General features: G+C 47.4%; 1 protein-coding gene across 11 annotated transcripts in view; it reads right to left on the bottom strand.

Annotated features, from left to right (window-relative positions):
- Positions 1 to 14,106, bottom strand: part of RNF152 (ring finger protein 152) — a 73,669-nt gene extending 59,563 nt beyond the window's left edge. Inside the window, exons 1-5 of one of the 11 annotated variants that reach the window (XM_078060227.1) lie at positions 13,832 to 14,106; positions 12,472 to 12,595; positions 9,953 to 11,666; positions 3,748 to 3,840; positions 3,257 to 3,354 (exon numbers count right to left, since the gene is read on the bottom strand). The gene's annotated coding sequence lies outside the window, so the exon portion shown is untranslated. Of the gene's footprint in view, positions 1 to 3,256; positions 3,355 to 3,747; positions 3,841 to 9,952; positions 12,452 to 12,471; positions 12,596 to 13,831 lie in introns of those variants that run through there. The other 10 variants (XM_078060222.1, XM_078060228.1, XM_078060224.1 and 7 more) reach the window with 10 other exon arrangements.
- Between the last annotated feature and the right edge of the window lie 10,460 nt (positions 14,107 to 24,566).

Here is a 24,566-nt window from a genome sequence, read left to right as displayed (position 1 = left end):
TGAAACCTGCCAGGACATTTGATATTTTATTACTTTTTACTAAAATTATTTATAGCTCAAAAGTGCTTGTTAGTCATACGTCAGAATTACCAGAGTGGTGGAATCACAAATTCACATTTCTCCTCATCTTAGTTTCTGACAAAATCTAGAAATTAACAGAATTATAGCACTAAGGCTGATGCCTTACGAGAACAAACAAAAATACCTATCCCTTTCTCCATGGTTGGAAGATCTGTTTTTACTTATGACCTGGAATCCTGCTACAGCTGCTTCAACGAGATCTCTTTATCCAAATGTCAGGGGAGGTGAGGCAGGGGAGACTGACGGCCAGAAAAAATACCCCCAAATCTCACGGGCCTAAAGTCACACATGGTTTAACCTCTTCTTCACGCTGCATTCCAGTTCCGCTTGGTGAGGGAGGTTCTGCTCTACGCAGTCATTCAGGCTTCTCCCGTCCTGTGGCTTCTCCCGTCCTGTGGCTTCTCCCGTCCTGTGGCTTCTCCCGTCCTGTGGCTCCATCGTAGCCCAGGGCTTCACAGTTCGCCCCCCCACCCCCCTGCAGCTGGCCAGCAGACCAGAAAGAGAGCAAATGTGGAAAAGGCACTCCCACTCTTAGCCGCCTCTCATTCCCACACACATCCCATTGGTGACAATCGGTCACATGCCCCGCCCACCCCCACACGTGGAAAGTAGCCTAGTACAGTGGCTGTCAGCAGGAGGCGACTGTGACTCCCAGGAGACACTGGCAATGTCGGGGGACATCTTCACTTGTCACAACGAGGCAACCGGCATCTAGCGGGTAGGGTCCAGGCATGCTACCAAACACCCCACAGCGCACAGGTCAGTCTCCCCACAACAAAGAATCATCCAGTCTCAAATGTCACCAATGCTGAGATTCTGGTAAGCATCTAGCCACTCACCACCATCATATGACCTGTCAATGCTCAGGTCTACTGCCATTTGTCACAAAGATACACTCTAATCAATCCCAAGGAACCCATATTTGAAGTTTGTTCATTCATTCCCTCGTTCGTTCCTCCATCCACTCGTCCAAACTCCTGAACAAGACAAGGTCCCTGCACTCAGAGAATTCTCAAGTGGAGCAGGGCGGCAACCACATACAGAACCATCACACACAGAGGGAAGTGGGATCAAAAAAGAACAAGTGGAAGGAACACTAATTCTTCCGGAGAGAGTTGGAGGAGGATCCATATGCAGATGGACTGGGAAGGAAGTCTTGAAGCACGGACTTACAGCTTTCCAACAGAACAAGGTGTTTTTGTGGGAAGGGGGACAAGGAAGACAGGAAGAAATGGCATCCCAGGAAGAGGGAACTCCATGAACAAAGGAATGGCCATATGAAAGGATAGGACTTCTTCCCCTTTTGGAATGGGGCAAAACAGTAACTAGGGGAGGAGGGTCCACCCACAAACAGCCATTGTAAGAGGTACTTTTTTGTTCAAACAGTATTTTTTAGTAGTGTATTCATGGAAGTCATAAGCGCCCAGCTACACACACTGGCTTTCAGTCAAGTGGCCCTTCAAGAAACAATTTCCATCACCCAACTACATAGAAATGTGTTAGCACAGGGCAAAGCTCAGATAATAGTCGGAAATCTCACTGCAAATTTCCCAGCAGAACTCATCACTGACGCTTTCAAACCATACGGCCTCAAAGTCAGCGTCAAACTGATTCAGGGAGATGCGGACCAAAATCATCCATCTTTGTTCCCAGAGACAGGAGAGTGCAGGAGTCAGATCACTTCCTGAGTTATATGACACCGAACCCATTTTTTTAAAAAGGAGTTACTGCTTTTTTCAATCCCGAATCCCAGCCTTGGATGTGGCTCCCAGGCTGGGGTGAAGAGCACAGACCGCACAGGCTCATTTCCCGGGGCTCTGGCATAAACTCGCCGTGTGACCTTGGGCAAGTCCCCTAACTTTTCAGGATCCACTGCCTCTCAGATAACATGCTGAAAGCAGTTAGCCCTGAGCCTGAAGCATATAATACACATTATCTGTTATCTCTGTACTAGAGTTATCTCCCCCATTCCCCCCAGAAATACACTGTGGAATCCAACACAGTTTGGGAAGGAAAACATCTGATAAGCTTCCATGTCATTTTGTAAAACATGCATTATTAATAACAACGTCAATTTTGCTTCGGGCAAGATGCTTTTAATTACGAAGTCAATACCACCATGTAAACAACAGTTGTTCTTAATGTTGAAGCTAAAATTGAGTCTAAAAAATACCCCTCCTACACCATTGTTTACCCCATTATTCGCTTAACTCACTTTTCCTCCCTCAAACTGTTGCCCCTCACTCTCTTTTTCTCATTTTCGCTGTGATCCGCTCTGGGGAAACAAAGTGTATTTAGCTGTTAAGTACTATAGATTATATCGAACGACACCAGTCACCTAGCACTAAAAAGCCTCATAAAAGGAAGAAATCTGTTTCTTCACAAGTCGGAGTCTCAAAGGAGAAGTTAAACCCAGGGAAGTGGACTCCAGAACCCAGAGGAGCGTCAGCCCGTGCCGAGCGGCCTCCTCCACCACCCCACTTCTGGGGTGTCCTAGGTGATCACACGGGAAGCCCCAGTCACTTTTACTTACAGTGGCCACAGAGTCTAATGGAGCTGCCCTTTGCAGTAAGCCAAGGACAAGGAACAAAATGAACACCAAGGCGACCAGACGACCGAGGCTGACTCCCATTTACACTTCAAAATTGATTATCACTGCCCTCCTAATTTACAAGGAATTCTAAATGGTCTGGACAGCATCTTTTTTTCAATTTCCATTCCAGACTGGCCTTGATTCCAGAGAATGTTATTTTAAGGAGCACATTAAAGACAGGGTTTGGCACCTCCACGGACAGGTTCCACAAATAAGATGTAGTAAATCTGGGGTAAAACCTCACATATTCTTTTTAACTTCTTGGTGAAGACATTTTTTCTTGCAAATCAAAGAACTTCTTGTTGGGAAGAATGACTGCCCTAAGATCCAATTCTCAAACACCTCGTTTATTATTTTAACATAAACTCAAGGTGTGTGAACGACTCATTTTGGATAGCTCTGATTCTGCTGTTCGGGAAAAAATAAAATAAACGTGTGATTCTGTAAAAAAACACAAAAAACAAAAACCAAAAAAACCCCACTAACTCTTTCAACTAATATTTAGTATTTGTGTGTAGAAATAAGGGCAATTTATAAAGTGAATTCTGCTTGTCCCCCCCCTTCCCTAGACAAACCATTTACCTTTTCCTCAGGTGAAGCAACAGGCCGTGAAGAAATCTGGCTTATCAGGAACCGAAATGAGTATGATTTCTCAGTGTGCATGGTGATTACCCAGGAATCTGAGTTGAAAGAGTGACGTAAATGTCTAGCAATTGCCCCCAAGTGCTATGCGCATGGGGTTTGCAGAACTAGCAAACTAATTACTGTTTCTGGCAATTTGCTGCAGGTCCTAACATCCCCAGATAAATAGTTACACTTCCCAAAAAGAAACAGAACACAAAGGGTTATCGTTGGAGGCATCAGCTAAAGACCAGAAAAATCTGTGGCTTATCCCAGGGCCTTATCAGTTGCCATCAACCCCATGTGTTAGTAATGGAGATTCAGAAAGAGGGAATGCAGGCCAATTGGAGCCCGGCTCCAGGTATCTCCACTCAGTAGTATGGAGCTAGGCCTGCTTCCCTTCCCAACCCCCACTTGGAATGAACAGACTCATCAGGAAATCGCGCCCTTACCTCGAGGAGGAAAACACTGGGCAGTGTGTACACAAGCACTCGATCACGCAACCGTTATGTTCACAACATGTGCACGTTCCAGAAGCATCCTAGCTGCAAACAAAAGACAAGGCAACGCATCAGCCGGTGTCACGTGGTTCCACCAAGAAAGACAACAACAACAACAACAAAACGGTCAAGAAAAGCCTAAGCTGATACATAAATACACTCCAGATAGCAGCACAACAAGGAACCCAGAACAGATAGAGGGCCATGCATTTCCAAGGTAGCCACCCAAGGGCCCAGCCTGAAATCCTGCAACGATCAGCAACCCAGCCCTGAAATGGAACCCAGCTCTCAAAGTTTTCCTCAAGATTAAATTCCACCATTCCTTCAACAAGTATCTATTGAATGTCTACTGTGTACCAAACCCCGTACAAAATCCCTTCCAGGCACAGCAAATACTATGGCTTAAGGAGAATTTTTAAAAGATCCCGCCAACTTTACAGTCCTATTGTATAGTCTAGTGGCCTTTCTTGCCTGTGCTCAAGAGATCTCTTCTTTAATAAAAAGAACAACAATAATAAAGATCCTATTCCAAAAAGCATACTCATAAAGAAAAGGATTGACAAAGCCAGGCTTATCCAGCCCTGTTCTCTCCTGCCTCTTTTCTGAGGATGGCTGCCTATCCAACCATGTGAAATGTCCACAAAGGCTGCTTCAGGGGGCCAAAAAAACAATCCCAGAACAAGGGCAGGACCCCTGAGTAGGGTAACCAACTGATGCTAGGTTTCCTGGGACCGTTCTGGTTTTAAGACAGAAAGTCCCTCCACGCAGGTATCCTCTTAGTCCTCCTGGACATGCTGAGTCAGTGGGTCATCCTACCCCCCAAGAAACCAGACCCTGGAAACCAGATGCTTGCCTAGCCTGGGAGGAGGGAGGCCACAGGAAAAAGGAGGCTGGTGCTCTTGAAGGAAGGCCTGATTGCTTGCAGGCTGTCCCAGAGCCTCTCAGCTTCCTCCAGCTTCCTCCTGAGAAGGCCTATCATCTTAAACTCCACACCATTCAAGCAAAGCTTTACAAAGACTCTCCAGTGACAAGACTCCGATGACATGACATACAAAGGAAATCCTCATAAAAACGCCAAAGGCCGTAGTTCTTTGGATGTGGTTATCTTCATGGCTAGTTAAAGAGCTTCTTCAGGGTAGAGCACAACTATTCATCCCGAGATTTCCAGATTTCAACACCACAACTGGTGGATGGTAGATGCTGAATAAAAGGGACATTAATAACAGCCACCACAATGCAGCATTTACAATGCACAGGGCAACACGTTAAGCGCCTTATGCAAAGATCTAACTTACTCTCAACTCAGTGAGGTTGTCCTCCATCTTCCAGGTGAAGAAACCAAAGCTCAGTCAGACCTTATTTACTCAACGTCATTACGGCAGAGCCAACACTTGAACCCAAACCCATCTTGCTTCAAAAATTCCAGGTTTTTAATCACTCAACTGAATTAATCACTCAACTGATTAAAACTGAATTTTAATCACTCAACTGAATTAGGTAAGACAGGTATGTATGGTAACAGATCAAGAATTGACAGAGAAGAGTATCAGATACATTTCTTTTATTCTGTCCCCTTTCAGCTTTGCCACTGCAAAAAAAAAAAAGGGCAGAAAACGAAATAATTACAAGTTAAGTTTGTACATTAAGCTAAGGCAAGGCAAGGGTTTTACTTAGAATTGTGCAGAACTGTGCCTAGTAAACAGCAGGCACAATTTAGTATATACAATTTAATATATACAATATACAATTTTATACCTAATACAGGGTTTGAGCCATTGGTTCTCAGTATTTCAAATGCTATTTTACCCATCACCAGAGGTGAATAGATGGATTCCTACCTTAGGTTTCTCAAGTGTTAAGATGATGGAGTAGGACCAGATGGACAAGTACTTACCCTAGATAAAGATGGCTCTCTACCTGGATGGTTGAATTAGCTATCACTCCCTTACAATGACCATGATCCTTATGTCGCATGCAACAAAGGGGCAAATTCTCCAGACGAGGTACAGAGATCTACCCACATTCTCTCCAACCACTTTTAACCTCATATTAACCTGCAAGGAAGCAATTTACAAACCCACCCCAGAGCCATACAACTGGAAAAGAATATCACACCAAATACTTTGTTTTTGAGACATTGAGCTCAGCTCCATTCATTAGCCCTCAAACTGAGAACATTATTTTGATGTTAACGTATCCGTGGCCATTTTCTCCACGCAGCTAAACACATTTCCTCTTTCCTAATAACGCTATCCATAATGATCAAGCATTCCAAGGGTTAGGGTTTCTATCCTGGGAACGAGTATTCCAAAATCAAAAGAGGTAGAGCAAACCAGATGTCTGTTGTTGTTTTGGAAGAAGCAGACAAACAGAAGATGAAAAACAGACTACCAATAACAATTCATCTTGTTAGAATGTTCACTTCCCAACTACTGAAATGCGTACTGACGCCTGGCAACTCTAATTTGATTCAATACTTAATCATTATTAATGCAAGTAGGGGAAGCTCTTAAAAATAAGTTTCCCTCGGGGTGCCTGGGTGGTTCCATCAGTTGGGCATCCAGTTCTTGGTTTCAGCTCAGGTCATGGTCTTGGGGTCCTGGGATCGAGCCCTGTGTTGGGCTCTGCGCTCAGCAGGGAGTGTCCTTCTCCCTCTCCCTCTGCTCCTCCCCCACCCCACTCACGCTCGTGCTCTCTCTCTCAAATAAATAAATAAATAAAATCAGGGGGGAAAAAAGTTTCCTTCTTCTTAACTTCCTTTAAGTCTAAGGCCAAAAGCATCTATAATTCCTTTATCAGTAGGTCAAAATCATTTCTGCGCTGTCAAAGATTCATCAACGATTGAGTATTTATTGAGCCCTTATGTTGTACAAACACAGTGGGGAATACAAAATAGGTTCAAACCTCATCCAGTATTCATCTCTAAGGAGCCTGCAAGAGATATGAGATCTTGCTGGTTTCAGTCCCTACATCCACCAGCTCCAAGGCCCCCTTGGAGGAAACTAGATCCCTCACCCTCTCCCCCAGCTGAGCAGTGACTGGAAAAGTCCCATTCACATCCTGGGACATCTTTTCAGTATATCACCCTTTATCTGAACTAGCTTGAGTGGGTTTCTGTTCTTTGCAATTAAAAAGAAAGAAAAAGACGGGCGCCTGGGTGGCTCAGTCGATTAAGCATCTGCCCTCCGCTCAGGTCATGATCCCAGGGTCCTGGGATCGAGCCCCGAGTCCCATCGTGGCATCGGGCTCCCTGCTTAGTGGGGAGTCTGCTTCTCCTTCTGCCCCTCCCCTGCTCGTGCTCTCTCTCTCTGGATCTCTCTCACTCTCTCTCAAATAAAAAAGAAAGAAAGAAAGAAAGAAAGAAAGAAAGAAAGAAAGAAAGAAAGAGACCACTCAATCTTGGGTGATAATACAAGACCACCTATGATAAGTGCCCCTTGTAGAATGAATGAATGTTGAACAAAATGAGAGATGAAGGTAATTTTACCAGAGAACTCTGGAGGAGTGAAGGATTGCTATGGGCTAAAGTGACAAAGTTAAATTTTTTAGAAGAGTTATAAGAGTCAAGTCACACCCTGACTGACAGAATATAGGGAGAGGACATCGTAGGCCACAGAATATTCCAGAATTTTAAACAGGCTATGCAAAGCATTTCTGGGGGCTTGTGGGTTCACCATCCAGTGTTTTAAAGTTAGGCAGAGCAAAAGTCAGGGATAGACATGAAGTCTGGGTCTAGGTGGGAAAAACCTTAAAGGGAAGACTGAAAAATATGAACTCCATCCCCAAAAGACAGAAGCCACTGAGAAGTATTAAGCAAGGGAATGAACACTTACAATGGCCTCCTGTCCCAAGGGTATCAGCGTTTTGTCATACGGATTGGGGTGGGAAAGCCAGGAGGTAAGGGTACCCACTCTCACAGTCCAGAGAGAAATAAAGTCTTCAGGTGGGAGACGGTGGTGAGGACAGACACTAAGGGAGATGGGAACTGTCACTAAGGAGGGACCGTTCATCTGTTAATCAGCAGAATCCCAATATTCATAAGAACATTCCCTATTTCCACGGTATCTGTCAAAGCTTTTGCCAAAATCTCATCAATGACTGTAGAACCTCAGTGAGGAGTGTACTAAATGTGCTTTTCTGGATTTATAAATGGAAAGTGAGGCAGGAAAGCTACATTTCCTTGGGAGGTAGGTCGGAGGGACTAGAGAGAAAGCACGGGCACAGAACATGGCGCCCCAAGACCCCACTTCATCACGTCTTTGCCCCTCCCAGCCACATTCGATCAATACCTTCCCTGCATGAAGTCTGGTAGCCCAGGAAGCCTGCGTGATGTCAGAATAAGTTTTAGCAGGCAGGATGTTTGCAGCGAGCTTTACGTATGCGGGGATGAACAAATCCAGTGGCAAATAAGACATCCTGCCGTACTCACGCCCTCCGCTCCCAGTAGATCACGAGGAGCCCCCACGATTCTACAAAAAATGTACTCCGGGCCTCAGCAGCCATAAAGGGCCTAGGCTGGAAAACCACAGGCTTCAAGGGCCACCCAAAGGAGAAACAAGTCACACACGCAGCTGCTGGCCTCAGGTCTTCCCATGACAGCAAGCCAACCAGGAATACAAAATCCTTAAACATAAAACGAGTACTTAATCCAAATGGTGATCTCAATCACTTAGCTGGACTCCTGGAACACCGGGCAGCTCACAAAGTCAGGAGGGAAGGAGCAGGAAAACCCACACCTTCCTCCCCTCTGGCTTTCTGGACATTTCGACGGCACCTGGGGCCAGGCACAGCATTCACTCCACAAGTATCCTCTACCTGGTCAGCTGACTAATTATGAAATTAATTAAGTGGTGGGCCCTCAGAGGCCAAACAAAACACAGAAACGTCTTTTGGAGCTTCCCAAATATATTTCGAGACTAGTCCCTCAGGGCATCATTTTCCCTCCTGCCCCGTCTGCGCCTCGCCCTCAGCCCAACCACACGCACCCCGATTCTTTCCTGGAGGTCGTGGACGGGCTATATTTGGCTCTCCCTGCCGGCTTCTCAGCCACTCATTTCCCACTTTCCCCCCTTTGGGTGCAGTATTTTGTCACTCAGGGGAAGCAGAGGGCAGCCTCTGCATTCTTCGGCTAACACTGATGTCCCCTAGTCACTGTGACTCAGGGACCAGCTGTCATTTCACCGTATCACCTGTCTAGGGAGAGCTCTTTTTATAAAAATGACTTCAGCGAGTGAGGTGATTACTGAGCCAGAAGCAACACTATTTTGTTAAATTCCACACTTATGCCGAAGGTACTTCTCAGATCCTAAAAATTCTAATCCATGCACACGTTTACCACAACATGAACAAAGATATTTGAGGAACCAGCACTTCCGACAGCAAAATCTCTCTACAGGCCACCAACTACTTAATCCGCTGCCCCTTGCAATGCCTATTCCTCGGCACCCAACTATTTTTAGGGAAAATGCAACAAGGCAGGCTTTAAAACTTAACCACTCTCCTTGTCGACATGGTTGCTGATGGGGGCATGAATGTCCCAGAACTCTCTGGGTGTTCTGCTGGTCCCGTGACCAGAAAACGTCGCTCGTCCAAAGTGCTTTTTCTAAACATCGGAGTAACGAGGGGGTGGCCCAAGGCCACCCTACACACATTCGGGCCCCCTCGATGTCTTCTCTGGGGCCCTGCAATCTTTGCTGTAGGAGGCCACCCCCCTTTGCAACTCCTTTCTTACCCCAGGCTGTCCAAACAAACTCAGGAAGTCTTAGATAAGAGGCAGATGGTGAGGGAGAGAAAGTCTGTAAGTAACAGCTCTGTTACATAATGCTAAGCACAGAACCTCCTAGAACTAGCCCTAGAACCATCTCCCGGCCTATCACATCAGAATAAACAACTACTCAAAACAGGCAACAAGAGAGACCATTATAATTTTTTTTATTTGATGGTCAGTGTACCATCGTATTAGCAAATATAATACCAACACATCAGTAAATACCATGTGCGGGTAGGACCGGATTCTTCAAAATAGTTATCATTCATTCTTTCAAGTGATACTTGTGTAATACCCAATGTCTACAAAGCATGAGCCAGCCTCACAGGAAGACACTTTGTAACCTCATCTGGGCCACATTACCTGTGGAAGTCATTAGTGATCACTCACCTCTATCCATTTCCCCCTTTTGCAGGACAAGAGATACTGAACTGTGGTTTCAGTGGGGTCCGAGCACTAGTTCTGGCCAAAGCAATATAAGTCACTTCTGGGCCCAATCATGTCATTAATACAGCAAGATCCTCTAGTTTCCATTCCAATGCTGCACACTCAAGATCACACCTCCATCAGTTTGGGTCTTCGGGTGACTGCGACAAGCAGGGCCTACCTGCTGACCACGCCGGGCACACAGCACGGGAAAGAAAGAAACTGTGTTTAGCCACTGAGATTTGGAGGTGATTTCTTACTGCAGCATAACCTAACCTAAATTGCCAATAACATCGCTGCTTTAAAAAAGAGAGAAACCTGCAAAAGTTCCTGTCCCCCATCTGTTTTTTAAATCAGATAATACCCAAAAAGCAGAGTTTGTTTCAAAATTCAAGTAATTCTTTCCAATGTAGACGGTGCAGACAGGATAGACAGGTTCAAGCAACTCTGAGGGGGATAAGGAATGAAACAGAATGACCTTTCAACAACAGTGAAATCTAAACATTTGTGTGGAATTCAGCTGCAGAGTTTAAAGCCTATGAAGAAAAGGTCACCTTCTGACAACAGGTCCAGTCACTTAGGAAGTAGTGATCTCCCCAATGAAAGAGGCATTCAATGACCATATGCTCCTCCCTCAGAAGTCCAATACCACCCTTTGTTCCTCTCTCTCTGGCTTCCATTGAACTTAATTAGAATCAGGTCTTCCATAAGCTCCCCGAAGGTGGTTCATCTTTATGTCTCCAGACAGCCCCCCCCCACCCCTTGGCATTTTTCACAGAACCTATTATTTATCAGGTGCTTGATAAACATCTGCTGAATGACTTAAAGGAACATTGTAGAAAGGACTTGGGCACTGGAGGCAAAGGTTGGTCTAATAACCCTCTAGGGCCCCCCCGACCCACAGCTAAACACACTACTGCAGACCTCTGGGGGTGGGGAGCCTCCACCTAAAAAAAAAACAAAACAAGCATCAATACAACACTTTATTATGATTTATTCCTACACACCATTTAAAACCACAGTGAAACCGAACACTGCACCGTGGCTATCTTTGTTCTTGGACGTGCATTTACATGCGCAGGCAGCCGTTTTCCCATGTGGAATTTTGTGTGTGAGGTATTTATTTTTTCTATTTAAAAAAAAAAACCACACCCTTTGTTTCTATTGCATTATTACACTCCTTATTATCCCATCACGTGGCTTTTCCTCTTGCAGGAACACAGCACACACCCTGCGTTATTGCTGACATAAAAATTACTTGACAGAATCCCTCTGTCCTAGCACCATCACGAATCTGATCTTCCCGAAGTGGTGGCCTTTGTTCGAGCAGGGACCCGATACCTCCTTTACTTCTCCTGGTGATTCCTGGATGCTCCGAGGAGAAGGATACATGCCAGTGTCACTTAGGTTTTCTTAAAGTCACCTTTCAGAACTACCCTAGAGGTGAACGACAAATCCTTCAAGTTTTTAAATTTTAATTTTTCAAGGGATGGCGGGGGGGGGCGGGGGGGAGGGCGGGGAATGGTGGTGGGAGAATCTGCCACAGACCCCGCGCTGCAGGAGCACCAGGAGCCTCGGGCCCTCAGCAATGCCTTCTTCCTACAAGATGAACCTTGAGTCCACCTCCATAACCATTCTTATTTTCTGCTCCTCGTGCCGGATGCCAGGACTCTGCCCTCTAGGAGACAATGCCAATGCCAAGGTGATCTGACACGTCTGAAGGTGACATTTTCATTGAGCCCCGTCCAGAGAACCCCAGATTTCGTTAGGTTGACATCAAAACAGAACTATCCTTGGAAAGAAAGGAACAGGCCAGAGTTTTTGGAAAAGAACCAACAACCTAAAGATAAAATGCAGCCTGAGAGCCTAATGGTTCATAGCTATATAAATGGAAACTTAACCAAAGCGCCGTTTCTCTGTTCTCTTTCTGCTCCCCCAACTGCCCTCTGTTCCACCTCCCAGGAACTTAGTGCTGGCATGTCCCTCCTGATATTGCAAACACTATTACAATGAAGGCTTGCAGGAGAGACATTATTTCGTAAGGTTACTACATTTGACCAATGCCCTAATTGAGCACTGGTCAAATTTACAATCGGCCTTACAATGATACCTTTTCAACAAGCGATATCCATGAACAGACTGAAGCCAAAATATATTACTACAGATAAGAAAGCAGGCATCTATCCAAACCCCACGTTCAGATACAATTGCCTATGTACTGAATACATCAAAATTCCCATCAATGGAAACCCGGTGGAATTGATTCAACCCCAAAGGCGCCCTGCCCTCAACGACTTCTTCAAAGGAAGGTTTCAAGTCATTTGCAATTTCTTTCTCAGAACCAGGAATTATCAGCAGCCCCCCCGCGGCTCTTCCACACAGACAGGAAAGGAATGGTGTGATGCAGAAACCACCCAAACAGCCCCGTGCAAACACTGTTGGCCCAAATGACCCAGGCGGCTACCCAGACTGCTGGGGGTTACCTGAATCTGTCACCGAGTCCCTTTCACCCCCTTCTGCGTGATGACATCAAGTGGAAATGGTACGCGTTTGGGAGGCAAGAGGCTGACAAGCAGGAAGCACAATTGAGCCTGAGCTTTGTTCAGCCTGCAGTGAAATACACGCAGGAAGGGTTAGACTCGCGTAGCAGAGAAAGAAATCCAAGCACCCTCCCCGGCCGGCGGCGGTGAAGTGGGTGCGCGGGGAGGTGGAGGGAGGCGGCGGAGGTGTGGAGAGCCGGCCGGCCGCGGAGGGGGCGTAACGCTGCCTAATTGTCTCTATAGGATAAATAACCCCCTCCCCCCACTCCGCTGCAGTCTCCCCCGCCTCCAAGTTCTCCTCGGGTGGTAGAGCTTCCACCAGCAACTGTATGTAACCCCTCAGAAAGAAAGAAACACCAGAAGGCGTAGAATAATATTTCGGGGCAAAGACACACTAGCAAAATATACTAGTAAACCGGGTTATGAGGGAATGCGGGGCGCCGGGTCACCCTCCCAGACACACACACCAGCGCTGCATTCGCGAGCATCCTCTCCCTCGCCCCTGTCCGCCACCTCAAGTCCCTGTCACTGTTTTGCCGATTTCTCTACTCTTTCCAAAACCGTGCAGCGCTCCCCCCGCCCCACCCCCACCCTAGGCGGGATCGGGGACCGCCGCCTCGCGTGCAGCGTCCCACGCGTCCAGCCGGCTTTGTCCTGCCGCTGCCCTTCCAGAAGCAAGCGCCCCAGGCACGTGGGTCCGCACAAAAGACCCCCAACATCTGGCCCGCCACGGCTCCCTCTCCTCCCGAGAGGGGTCCCGGGGCCGCGGAGTGGCGCGCGAGGGCAACTTCTGGGGGTGGGGACCTTGCCCGACAAGGGGCTTGCTAGGGGACCGTCCCGGGTGCGTGCGGGGTTGGGGCGCAGCTGGGGCGCGCGCGCACGTGCACCCTCCGGGGTGCGCGCGGCGCGGGCGCGGGCGCGAGACGCGCTCCCTCGGACTGGAGCTCCAGGGGGCATCCGAGGACTCGGCGGAGCCGCCGACAGCGCCGCTCCCCCGCCGCAGCCGCCAGCCCAACTCCGCCGGCGCTCCGGAGAAACGCAACTCCAGGGAGCCCCCTTCCCCAGCGCCCCGGGACCGCCCCGCTGTGCCCCGCACTCCCCTCCCCGGGACCCCTGCGGCCCGCCACCCCCATCCGCTGCCCAGAAGGAGCCCCCCAACACACCAGGCGGCGGCTCCCCTTCGCTGCTTCCCTGGCTCCGGGCTCGGCCGCCGTGGGGGCGAAGGCATCCCACCCTTCGCGCCCCTCTCGCCGCCCCCGACCCGGGAGGGGCAGAGCAGAGAAACAAACCGAAAGTCACCGACCTCTCTCTGCAGCGGGCTCGGGCGCTCCCTACAGAGGCGGCGGCGGCGGCGGCAGCAGCATCGCGGGGTGGTCCCGGCGCGCCCGCCACCCGCTCGGCCAGACGCGCGCGGCGGGCTGCGGGCCGGGCGCGGGGAGCGCGGCGTCGGCGCCTCCCGCCCCGGCTCCCGGCTCGGTCCTTCGGGAGGCGCCCCACCTGCCCGCCGCCCTCGGCGCTCCCGGTCGGACACCGCCGCTAGGCGCTCGGCTCCAAGCGGGAGCTTTTTGTGTCACCGCCCAGACTAAGGCACCGAAGCGGGGTGGGGGCGGGAGGCCGGGCTCCGCTCCCCGCGGCACCGCCCCTCCCCGGCGGCTCCACCTCCTCCAACCCCCCCCCCCCCCCTTAACGGCGGCTCGTCCTGGACGTCCGTCTGTCGGTCCGGAATCGCACACCCAGCCCCCGAGTGAGGAGCTGCCCACCCTGGCCCGCGCGCTCCCTAGGCCGTGCCCCAAGTGCCCAACCTGGGCCGGGACCTCGACATTGTCTCTGCACCGCGCGCTGGTGGCGGGGGGGAGCTGGGGGGGGGACCTGAGCGGCGATCAGGTGTGAGACCGGGCCGCGTTCAGCCGGCAGGAGGGCAGGGCTGGGGTGGGGGCCGAGGCTGGTGGGGACCAGCGTGCGGCTCGCGACCGGGGGACCGAGCCAGGGAGTTGATATCGTCGCGTTTCCAGAAATTGCCCTGGCATCCGCGTCGCCGCAGATACTTTTTGGCTGCCCCTGAAAGTTCACGTAATCCAAGCAGGGAGCGGTCCTGCTTTTGTGAAGGGGAGGACGCTTCCAAAGAAGCCCGAATGGATACCCCCCACCTGGCTCCATGGGAGGGGGTGCGGGCGGGGAGGGTAGAGAAGAGGGAGGTGCAAATCCTGAAGATTCTGTGGCAGGTGCGCACCACCGCGGCCCACCTTATTCTCCACCTTGAAACCTAACTTCTACCTTAGGGAACATGCTTAGAATGACTAGTTACTCCAAGAAAATGTAAAGACATGGTCTCTTGCCTCTTGTGTTGACTGCAAAACTGGGGAATGGAGGAGAGGGGGTGGCTGGTAGAGGATGGTATCCATGCTCCTTGGTGCCTTTTTAAAGGATTTCTATGCAGAATGAAGATCCAAAACTCTATTCTATGACTCTGGTAAGGATAAGCCTACCCACTTGCCCGGAACTCCAGTCAAACAACAGAGAGCATGCAGCCTCCTGGCTGCTGGAATGGAGCTGTTTTATGTTCTGCTGTCTTGTCCACAAAGAAAGAACTCCCATTCTAACCTCTCCCAATAACTCATTGAAGTGCTTCTGCCAAGAAAATGAAAAGGAAACCCTGCAAACCATCGAGGGGGCTCTGAATGACCTACTAAAATTCAAAACGTACTCAAGTAAAACCTGTTCATAGTGTTTCCAAATGTGTTGTCACTAAGCACATACAGAAATTGGTCACCAAGAGACAGCTTTATAGCTTTATAGCTTGATCGCTGTCAGTCCTCTCTTAGGCTCCTAATTAAAGCGTTCACTTGGCTTACCCGTGTCCTTTTGTACCCCGAAGTTATAGCCTCACTGTGCACCTGGCAGCAGTGAAAGCTAGATGTGTGTTTCAAAAGCCTCAGGTATACTTGAAGTAGAAGACTTCAGGAGTCTTTATTTTTGGCCTCAAATTTAGGGCAGAAAAAAAAAATTTTTTTTTTCAATGAGAAGCTAATGAGAGTATCGAAAACTTCTGATGTTGACCAGGAGCTTGGAATAGGATGGTGAGTTATCACATCCCAAAATTTTACTAGGAACGTTTAGCCTATAAATATTATGATTATTCAAGAAGTGACTTTAAAGACTACTTTTAAGAAGCTAATTTCAGGGACCGGTAATTATTTCAAAATATTGAACCTCTTTTGTCAGCTGCTTTCAAAACAATTCTTTGGGAGGATTCAAGCATTCAGCATGGTGTGGGGTGACTTCCATCCTTACTCATTCATTCCCGCTGGCTGGTATTTTAATTCACACCACATCATGGGTGTTCTGCCTTCTGTCCAGTCTTGTAAAGCTGTCATGTAGAGAAGGTTAATTAACTGGGGCAGACTGGGATAGACCAGTTCTAAGACTAGTCGGGGGCCGCGCCGGGGCGGCAGCAGCCGTTCGAGTCAGGGGAGGAATAGGCAATGACATGTCTGAACAGATCCTTCAGGGAGGCAGCCCCGGGAGCAAGGCAGCTGCGACCAGGCCGGGGCCCGAGCTGCAAGCTGGTGGGCAGCGTGGCCAAAGCTTCTGGCCTCACCCTCCAGACTGAGAGCGCTGCCCGCGGTGGGAATGAGACAAGGGGCCAGGCAGCGTCCGGGGTCTTGAAGAGAGAGGCTTATCAGGAGGGGCTCTGGCCCTGGGGAACAAGATAAAGATCAGATATTCATGAATTCATCCGACAAGTATTCCTTGAGTGTGGACTGTGTACCGGGGAACCTGGCCCTCGGATCAGAGCAGAGAAGAAAACAGACCCAAACTCCTGCCCTCACAGAACACACATTCTAATAGAGAAAGCAGAGAATATACAACATAATAGGTAAAATGAATTGTGTGTTGGGGGGTGAAAAGGGAAACGGGAGCAAAGCAAGCAGGAAAGAGGGTGATGAAGTCTGTGTGTGAGAAGAGGGCTAAAATTTCAGTTCGGTGGCCGGAGGGGTCCCCCACTGAGAAGGCGCCCTCTGAGGAGCCCGCTGCAGGAAGTGAGGGGGCAAGGCAGGCAGTAAACAGGGAGAGTCGCCCTTATCAGATGGGGTACAAGAGATGGGTCTGTACTTCCCACGGGCAAAGGTTGAGATACTAGGACTGGGTCACAAGGTCAGTCAGACCAGTAACACTGACTGATGTTTAGTCACCTGAGGTGGAACGAAAGCCATTTAAATCCCGACAGGGATGAGCTCTTACTCATCTTTGTACCCACAGCATTGAGCACAGTACCCAACAAATGTTTCTTGGCCTGAGCCCTTAAATCTCAGAACCTGCGATGGAGCTGAGAGAAATGTGACCCCAGAAGACCAGGGACAGCCCTTCTATTGGGGATGACACTTCCACAAAAGAATGTGACGATCTTGGGGCAGCTGGGTGACGCAGTTGGTTAAGTGTCTGACTCTTGGTTTTGGCTCCGGTTGTGATCTCAGGGTCCTGGGATCGAGCCCTGTGTAGGGCTCTGGGCTCAACACGGAATCTGCTTCAGATTCTCTCTCCTTCTCCATCTGCCCCTCTCCACGCTGGTGCTCTCTCTCTCTCTCTCTCTCTCTCTCTCTCATTCTCTCAAATAAAAAAAAATAAATCTTAAAAAAAAAAAAGAATGTGATGATCTGTTTCATGGCTTTTTGTGACTGTCTTACCGATCTTTGAAGGCAGGGATTATCTTTTACCTTCTACCCTGAGCACCTAACACATGAAGAGGGAGGGAGAGAAGGAGAAAAACAAGAGAAGAAGGGAAAGAAAGAGGGAATTGGGATGGGAAACAAACAAATCCTACTCAATGCTTGTAACCTCTAAAGATCCTAATCCAGCCCAATAATGAGGGTGAGTTTTCTGTTTAACATGTATGAGTTTTATATATTAAAACTGCATCTTAGGGCGCCTGGGTGGCTCAGTCGTTAAGCATCTGCCTTCAGCTCAGGTCATGATCCCGGGGTCCTGGGATCGAGGCCCACATCGGGCTCCCTGCTCCGCGGGAAGCCTGCTTCTCCCTCTCCCACTCCCCCGGCTTGTGTTCCCTCTCTCGCTCTCTCTCTGTCAAATAAATAAATTTAAAAAAAAAAAAAAAATAAAAAAAAAAAAAAATAAAACTGCATCTTGAAATCGAATTACGGAAATAGTTGCACACTTAAAAACAAGGGGATTTTATGGTTTGTAAATCGTACCTCAGTAAAGTTGTTTGAAAACATTGAAGTAGCACCCCATGGTGAGCCAGCTTTCACACACTGTCAATGATAAGCCAAGGAGGCATATTCAACCAAACACATTATCATCCTTCCTAAACTAATAACAGTTTAAACCAAATTGATTTGTGTGAAATAGCAGAAAATATATTTATTGGTCTCTGCCCCCGGTTCCTGGCCCAGAGCTCCTGAAACCCTTGTAATTTTCTAAGTGATAAGAGCATTAGGAGCATCTTTTGTTCTAATATTTGGCCTTTGACCCCAGTTCCTGACACGGAGTTCCTACACCCCTGGGAATTTCCTGGGGGATAGGAATGTCTTTTGTCCTAATGAGGTGACTCTTGGTGGGCTCCTAGGTGAATGCTGGTCACCACAAACACCAAGCCATGATGAGAAGCTTAGAATTTTCAGCCCCACCTCCCCCTCTTCAGAGAGGGGAAAGCAGCTGGAAATGGATTTAATAAATGATCCTATGTGATGAAGCCTCCATAAAAATCCCCAAAGTACAGAGTTTGGAAAGCTTTTGGGTAGCTGAATATGTGGAGGTCTGGGGGGAAGAGGTGCACCAAGGGAGGGTGTGGAAACTCCCAACTCCTTCCCATCTTCCTTGCCCTCCACATCTCTTCTATCTGGACGGTCATCGGTATCCTTTATCATATCTTTTATAATAAACTGATAAACAGTAAGTAAACTTCTCCTGAGTTCTGTGAGCCACTCTACCAAATTCACAAAACCAAGGCAGGAGGTGATGGGAACCTCTGCTTTCTGGCCCATCGGTGGTCAGATGCACAGGTGATCACCTGGACTTGCAATTGGCATGGGGGGACAGGGGCAGCAGTCTTGTAGGACTGAACCCTTAACCTGTGGGATCTGTCATCTAGGTAGCGTCAGAATTGAGTTAAATTGTAAGACACCCAGCTGGTGTCACAGAGAATTGCTTGTTTTGGGGGGCGGAGGGGGGGAACCACACCTTTGGTGACCAGAAGTGTCAGAAGTGGAGTGTTCTATGAACGTAAAGGAGAAACACCCAGGAGGAAAAGGGAGTTTTTCTTATTCACTTTGCAAACTTACTTTTCCCTTATGTGATATTTGCCTCCTTAAGGCATATATAATCTTTTTAAAAGTCAAAAGAAGAGTCTTAAAGTCTACATAGCCTAGATAGTTTACTAATAATGACTGCTAAAGAGAGTGCACATTTCAAAATTGGTTTTTATTTTGGGGCCCTACTTAAGCCAATTCCGACAGATTAATTCTTCTTTTTTTCTTTTTTTTTTAAGATTTTATTTATTTATTTGACAGAGAGAGACACAGCAAGAGAAGGAACACAAGTAGGGGGAGTGGGAGAAGGAGAAGCAGGCTTCCCGCGGAGCGGGGAGCCCAATGCGGGGCTTGATCCCAGGACCCTGGGATCATGACCTGAGCCGAAGGCAGACACTTAACGACTGAGCCACCCAGATGCCCCCAGACTAATAAACACCTTCTGATAAGGTGTTGTAAGTGAGAAAGGTACTGTATTTGACACACTGTCTAATGTCTTACCTACTTAGAATCAGGTGCTATCTATCTAAGGACAATGAAGCCTCATCTGGAACAAAATACTGAAGTATTCTGGAAACCCCAAAGGATTTTCATCGGAACTATATCTAAATTGCTTTTCTAAAAGTGGTGATGGATTGAACAAAGCCATCTCACTTTTTTTTTTTTTAACCTCATCTTTGATACGTACTGCTGACACTGTGAATCAGCTGTCTAGAACTATGTGAGCATAGTCAGGGGTAATAGTCAACATGTTTAACCCGCTGTAGGCCTAGGCATCCACCTATAGTGGATAATGACCATACACAATATGGCCATTTGGTGCATCCGGGCTGAATGTCAGCCTTAGACTATGACGCCAAAGTCCTTTGGACACCCCCCTCAACAGCAGTCAACAGCAGGTATCTGCTGTGTTCTCGTCACATTTGGACAGTTTGGGGTTGAGCAAGATCCTCCTATCCACCAGTCAGTTGCTAGTGTCTGCTCTAAGTATGGTAGCAGGAAATCATTATAAACTGAACTCAATTCCTTGCCGTGTATGATCGACGTGAGACACTGTTCTCACTGCCTAAAGGGCTGGAGTGACTCCATTTGATCAGCCAGGGAAGGTTTGGAATAATGCAGCTCCTGTGTTATTCACTGTCCCTCCCCTTATCAACAGTCCTATTATCATTCCCTCCAGGTGTGCCTTCATCATGCCCATCAATCACTGTTCTCCCTATGTTTCCTTTCCATCAGCTGTCAGGTTCCTGGAACCCACTTGGCTCCCCTCCTTTCGGCCACTAAACCCGCTGATCCAGCTGCCAGATGGTACAGCAGTGCAGCTCTGAGACAGGAGAAAAGGAAAAAAAAGAACAAGGACGTTCCATCTCCATTGTTCAGACCCAAGTCTGAATCTAATGCTTTGCTCTGCTGGTCCAAGAAGCTGGCTCCATCTTGTGGACTCCATTCCTAGCCTGCATCTTACTCAAGTTGACCTGGCACCCCTTTACCTGATCCAGGTCCAGACCTGGCTTCACCCACCCCTTCTCCCCGCTGTTTTTGCTCTGAGCCACAGTCATTCTGAGCAGCAATCTTTCCCACACAAGGGAAGCAAGCATCTGTTTCTGGCCCTTCTGGATCCCAAGGGTCAAATCAGGGCACCCTCTAGTGGTCAGGAGGAGAGATGGCAACCCCTGGCTGCGTCTCCGAGAGGTCCGACCCTTTGTGGAGGTCAGGATAGGGCAAAGCAGAACAGGATGTTCTCCATATACTTTCTACCTCTTTTTGCTTTAACGTCTTTCCTCTGCTATTACTTCTCTCCCTCCCGGTGGGTGGAGCGTGTTGGGAAGGGGGGTGTAGTAAAGCACGCCCCACTGCATTCTCAACCTTTCTGCTTGAGTGCTTCCTATCTCCCCGTTCACATATCTGTTTTAACACAAATTATTCTGCTACAGGGCAAGAGAACTTCGAGATATAGTCAAGTCCGAAGTCAGTAAAGAGCAACTTCTTTTTTTGCTGTGAACGGTTCTTGGGCCTGTGTACCAAATAGTGTTGCTGACCATTACCAGAGTATTTCCATTCATACTCACAAGAACCTGAGAAGTGGTATGATCACCCCCACTTCACAGACAGGGAAACTGATGCCTACACCATTTACACACCTTGCCCAAGAAGACAGGACCAGTAAATGGTGAGCACAAACTTGACGGAGGTCTGCCAAACCCAAGGTCCTTCCCCTGAACATCTGCCATAGACTATGCTCTCCAGGTAATTCCAGGTAATTCCACTTGATTGGGCTTAAATGCATCTCAGCCTCTTCCAAGCTGCTCCTGTTGTAGCTCAAGGTCAGCAAGTGGCTTCCAAGGCTGACACTGTGGCTCACAGTACTGCAGGGCCCCAAGTGTCCGCCAGATTTCAACAGGATTTGCTCTTCCCTAGCCTCACCGTCACACTTCCTTTGTACCTTACGCAACCACGTGGCCTACACTTATAATGGCCAATCTCTAAAGATTTGGTACTTTCAAAGTTTCCAAGGGTATATACATCTCTGTCTCTCACCATGGCCTCGTGTCCCTTCAAAGCACACTCAGATTTCTCCAACCAGATTCATTTTTACCTTCTGTGAACTCTTATGACCCATCAGTCGTTCTTTTATTTAGCACTTCCTGTGTTCTGCCTTACATCTGCCTTACAGCTGCTCACATATTTATCCCATCAACAGGTCCTTAAAGACTAGAATTCTGGTTTATTTACTTCATCCACCCAGGCACACATGCCCCAGCATCATACAGATTAGCGTGCTCCTGCCCTGCGCACACTCAGTGCTTAATAAGAGTCATGCTTCCTACATCCCCTCTCAGAGGATTTTCTTTAAGTTGTTTCTCCACAAATCTGTAAGAACCTAGCTACTCCAGCTCAGCCGAAGTGGGATTTAGGGTTATTTCCAAATCCCAAGGGGTGGGGGGTGGGGGGTGGGTAGAGATGGGATAAAGAATTATGACATGAAAATTCTCTCTGGGCTCTACAGGAAAATGGACTTTCCAGTAGCTATTCTTACCCTATGTTATGGGTTGAAATGTGTCCTTTCAGCACTTGTTTGTTGAAGTCTTAACCTCCGGTACCTCAGAACGTGACCGTATTTGGACGAGAGTCTTTGTAGAGGTAATCAAGTTAAAATATTACATATTAAAATGGGCCCTAATCCAAGATGACCAGTGTCCTTGTAAGAAGGGGAAATTTGGACAAAGACACGTATAGAAGAAAGAAGATGTGAAGACAGGCAGGAGATGGCCATCTACAAGCCAAGGAGAGAGGCCTGGAACAGGTCCCGTCTTCACAGCCCTCAGAAGGAACCAACCCTGCCAAGACCTCAATCTCAGCCTTCTGGCCTCCAGAACTGTGAACCAAATCTCTGATGTGGAAGCCACCCAGTTTGCAGTACTTTGTTATGGCAGCGCTAGCAAACGAATACACCTTAGGACTCCTGCTCACATAGAATTGGATACCACAACCCATGGTGGAATATCCAGGGGCCATTTATTTCCCGAGTACTTACCTACAGTGGCAAAGCTAAAAAAGATAACCAAGCAAATCCTCATTTACATGTTTGGGAGAAGAAGAAGAGCAATGATGGCTACCATTTGTGAAGCACTTATTGTGTGAGTAATGAAATAATGTTTAATACAATAATGTGTCTAATCACTGTTAGGTGCTTTGCAAACATCATCTTACTTAATCCTCCCATCCACCCAATTGAGGTGGGTATTGTTACTCTCCTCCTTCCTTTCGAGCGTTCTCTGGGAAAACTCCCCTTGTTACAAGATGGTTGCCCCCATTCTGACATCATATGGAGATCAGGTAACATCCAGCAACAAAAAAGGGAACTACTTCTTCCCAGAGTGACGAACTCTTTTCTAGAAGCCTTCCAGCCAACTTCCTCTTGTGACTCATAATCCAGAACTGTGTCACATACTCATCCCTAAACCAATCCTGGTAAGAGAAATGGTACCACCACGAGTGACCACATGACAAGCTGGGATTGTTGAAATCATGTGGGATAGGGTAGATGCTACAACAAAAGAAGGGATATGCTACATGGAAGAAGAGCAAAATAGACTAACAGGTTATAGCCACGCACTGAATCTTATGAGAAGTATGATCCTGGGCAACTTACATAAATAATCCCCTTTTTGTATAAGACACTTCCCATTGTTTTCTACTACCTATAGCCAAAATCATCCCAATATGCCACTTCCACACGTATGCTTGGATTTTCCACTGTGAGAACAGTATTTACATCATTTTATGAGAAACTAATAACGCCAAGTTGACTGTCATGCAGAGTTTCAAAGTCCTAACAGACAGAAACAGCATTTTTTTCTCATTGTGATAACATATACATAACATAAAATTTATCACTATAGCCATTTTTAAGTATATGGTTCGGTGGCACTAAGTACATTCACACTGTTGTGTGACCATCACCACCGGCCATTTCCAGAACTTTTCATCATCCCAGACTGAAACTCTGTATCCATTAAACAATAACTCCCCATTCCCCCTCCTCCTAGTCCCTGACAACCACCATTCCACTTTCTGTCTCTATGAAATTGACTTCTCTGGTACCTCATACAAGTGGAATCATACATTTGTCCTTTTGTGTCTTATTTCACTTAGTCTAATGTCTTTAAGGTTCATCCATGCTGTTGCATGTATCAGAATTTCCTTCCTTTTCAAGGCTGAATAATAGTCCATTGTATGGATATACCTACCATTAATTTATCCATTCATCAAATAAACATTTGGGTTGTTTTCACTTTTTTCCTATTGTGAATAATGCTGCTATAAATGTGGGTGTTCAAGTATCTGTACAAGACCCTGCTTTCAATTCTTTTAATATATGCCTAGAAGTGGAATTGCTGGATCACCTGTTAATTCTTTTAATTTTTTGAGAAATATCCATACTGTTTTTCACAGCAACTACATAATGACATCATTTTGCACTCCCATCAACAGTGCACAAGGGTTCCAATTTCTCCATATCCTTGCCAACACTATTTCTAGGGTTTTTCTGTACAATAGCCATTCGAGTGGGTGTGAAATAATATCTCATTGTAATTTTGATTTATATTTCTCTAAGGATGAGTGATGTTGAACATCTTCTCATGTGCTTATTGGCCATTTGTATACCTTCTTTATTGGAGAAGTGTCTGCTCAAGTCCTTTGCCCATTTTTGAATCAGGTTGTTTGTTTTTTGTTTCTGTTGAATTTCAGGCATTCTTTATTCTTCAGAGATTACATTTAACTAAAACTAATCATTTATATGAGCTCCTAGATGGTCAGCTTCTTGGTTCACTTACCTCTGGTTCATCTTTGCATTTCCCCAAAGCTCTAGCTCAATGCCTTCATACGATAGGAACTCAAAACCTTCGCTGGCTGGCTGGCTAGATAGGTGGTGCCTGGATGCAGATGAACCCTATTTAGGAAATAGAAGATAAGGTTAGAAAAGTAATTTGGGTTTCAATTTGAGGATGTATCAGTTTGGTGGGAAATGGAAAGCAGGATAGTTTTTGAGCAAGAGAGTAATTTAGAAAAGCTGACGTGGCCCTGGTATATAGGTGGCATTGGAAGCAGAGATCCTGGAGACAAGGGTCACAGAAGAGAGCCCTAGTGGCTGTGGAGGTGATCAGGGCTGGAAATCAGACTGGCAGCGCCAGGAGCGTGATAATCATAATAGTACCTAGTTCTTTACAGTTACCATGCCTTTTCACACCACTATTTCATTTGCCCCTT

The sequence above is a fragment of the Halichoerus grypus genome, chromosome 13, assembly GCF_964656455.1.
Source record: "Halichoerus grypus chromosome 13, mHalGry1.hap1.1, whole genome shotgun sequence".
Lineage (NCBI taxonomy): Eukaryota > Metazoa > Chordata > Mammalia > Carnivora > Phocidae > Halichoerus > Halichoerus grypus.
Note: the sequence above shows the minus strand (reverse complement) of the source record. Positions and strands in the feature narration are given on the sequence as shown.